Below are 2,934 nucleotides of genomic sequence, written 5' to 3' on the forward strand. Positions count from 1 at the left end.
CCATACTGTGATGCCCTGTCCGGCCGGAGCGACGAGACAAAAACATTAAAACCCATTATAAACGAGGCATTTGTTGCATCCAGTGGGGACATAATTACGGATTATAATGACTTATACTGTCTTTTTACGCGTTGCATCGCGCCGCGTAAACATAAAACCTTGTCTGCATTTGTGATCGGAGAAATGGCAAACAACAAGCGCTAATCTACACTGCTCAAAACTCGCGTTTGATACGTCAGTGGCAAATCCTTTAAATATGAAAACGTAACGTTACTTACAGTATGTGAGTCAGAACAGCTGGTATTGTAGTCTACTCTCCCAGGATCAGGAAACAGTCCTCCATAAAATGTGCTGCACACATCTGAATATTTGGGTTGAACTGTTCTTCAACTGTACTTGCAGTTTATGCATCTTTTCTGTAAAGATATTTAACAAGTGATTTGTTTAACGTTTACATCATGTTGACAACTTCATGTGTGCTGCACTTAGAATATAATTTTCTTTAACTAGAGGTTTAATAAAGAAAAAGTAACTTGAATCATGTTGTAGTTACATTTTCAAGTTGACTAGTTAAAAATCGTAAAAAATCGAGAATCGGTCAAACATTCTAGAAAAATAGAGATAACATTTTTTGGTAAAATCGCCCAGCCCTAGTTAAGTGTAAACCTTTATATCTGCCACGGGAGTTCACTTCCACCATTATAACTGCAGCCTATATTCCACCAGATGCTAATGCCAAGCTTGCTATGAACGAACTGCATGTGGCCATTAGTAAACAACAGACTGCTCACCCGGAGGCTGCATTTATTGTCGTGTCCAACTTAAAGGCAGTGCTCCCCAAATTCCATCAGCATGTTTCTTGCCACACTAGAGGAGACAAAACTTTGGATCATGTTTACACAAACATTGATGGAGCTTACATCGCGACCCCCCTCCCCCACCTGGGACAGTCTGATCACCTTTCTTTGTTTCTCACCGCTAAGTATTCACCCCTCATCAACTGTGTGAAGCCATCAGTGAGGACCATCAAAATGTGGCCAACGGGAGCAGACTCTTTACTTCAGGACAGGTTTCAATACATGGACTGGAGTATGTTTGCTTCTCAGGCTGCCTGTGGCTCTCACATGGACATTGATATCTATACCTCCTCTGTTACAAGCTAAAGGTAGAGGAACACTTTTCCAACTCTGACCCCCGACGCATGTGGCAAGGCATCCAGGTCATCAGTGACTACAAGCCAAGCAACTCCACCCCAACGGTCACAGACGTCTCCTTCCTTAACAAGCTAAATGACTTTTATGCTCGCTTCAACAGTGACAGCAAGGAGACGGCCACCAAGATCACACTCTCAGCAGACCACCAACCCCTCAAACTCACCTCCACAGATGTCTACACTGCATTGAGCCGGATCAACGCACGCAAGGCTGCTGGCCCCGACGGAATTCCTGGACGTGTGCTTAGGGCATGTGCAGAGCAGCTCGCTGGGGTCTTCACAGACATTTTCAACCTGTCCCTCACCCAAGCAACTGTGCCAACATGCTTTAAGTCCACATCCATTGTGCCAGTGCCGAAACACTCCTCCCTGATGTGCCTGAATGACTACCGCCCCGTAGCACTCACATCTATTGTTATGAAGAGCTTTGAGCGACTGGTCCTAGCACACCTCAAGAACTGCCTCCCACTCACACTGGACCCACACCAATTTGCCTACCGTAGCAATAGGAGCACAGAGGATGCAGTAAGCACAGTGCTGCACTCGGTACGCACACACTTGGACAATAACAACACATATGTGCGGATGTTGTTTGTTAACTTCAGCTCAGCATTTAACACTGTCATTCCCTCCAAGCTGACCACTAAACTTGGAGACCTGGGCATTAACACCTCCCTCTGCAACTGGATTATGGAATTTCTGACCAACAGACCTCAGCATGTTAGGTCAGGCCACACCTGCTCCACCACCATCACATTCAACACCAGCGTACCACAGGGCTATGTGCTGAACCCATTCCTCTACTCCCTCTACACCCACGACTGCAGGCCTGTGCATGGATCCAACTCCATCATCAAGTTTGCAGATGACACCACGGTGATTGGCCTCATCAGAGACAACGATGAGACTGCCTACAGGGAGGAGGTACAGCACCTGGCCGCATGGTGTGCTGACAAAAACCTACTCCTTAACACCAGTAAGACAAAGGAGCTTATTGTGGACTTCAGGAAGAAGAAAGGAAGCATGCATGACCCCATCCACATTAACAGGACAGTTGTCGAACGTGTCTCCAGCTTTAAGTTCCTGGGAACCCACATCTCGGAGGACCTGTCCTGGACCACAAACACCTCCAGCCTGGTCAAGAAGGCTCACCAGCGCCTCTTCTTCCTTAGGACACCAAAGAAGAACCAGTTGTTTTCAGCCATCCTGGTGAACTTCTAACAGTGTGCAATCAAGAACATCCTGACCAGTTGTATCACAGTCTAGTATGGGAATTGCTCAGTTGCTGACCGCAAGGCACTGCAGAGGGTGGTGAAAGCCGCCCAACACATCACAGGGACACCACTTCCTGCTATTGAGGACATCCAGAGAAAACGCTGTCTACGTCGAGCTCGCAGCATTCTTAAGGACTCCTTTCACCCTGACCATAGACTGTTTAACCTCCAGCCCTCCGGGAGGCACTTCAGGAGCCTCCGGACAAGGACCAGCAGACTCAGGAACAGCTTTTTCCCTACAGCTGTCTCCTTACTGAATTCTGCCCTCTGAACTGTTTTATATTAACTCTAACACTTTAAACTTTATGACTTTTCAATTGTGAAAATATTACTTCAACAGAAAAAAAAAAACATCTTAACAGAATATAGAAATGATGACAATGGTGAGTAACATACAGAAACATAACAATAACATACAATTTAATTTTTGGGTGAACTATCCCTTTA

The 2,934-nt window shown here is 45.9% G+C and overlaps 1 long non-coding RNA gene across 1 annotated transcript; it reads right to left on the bottom strand.

Moving 5' to 3' along the window:
* Positions 1–1,775: 1,775 nt before the first annotated feature.
* On the bottom strand, positions 1,776–2,527 carry LOC107663726 (uncharacterized). The gene is made up of 3 exons (XR_001631373.1): positions 2,514–2,527; positions 2,341–2,347; positions 1,776–1,953 (listed from the first exon to the last, which is right to left on the bottom strand). It is a non-coding gene; the product is annotated as an uncharacterized LOC107663726 (long non-coding RNA).
* Positions 2,528–2,934: the final 407 nt, after the last annotated feature.

This window comes from Sinocyclocheilus anshuiensis, unplaced genomic scaffold, assembly GCF_001515605.1.
Source record: "Sinocyclocheilus anshuiensis isolate Anshui unplaced genomic scaffold, SAMN03320099.WGS_v1.1 scaffold2425, whole genome shotgun sequence".
NCBI lineage: Eukaryota > Metazoa > Chordata > Actinopteri > Cypriniformes > Cyprinidae > Sinocyclocheilus > Sinocyclocheilus anshuiensis.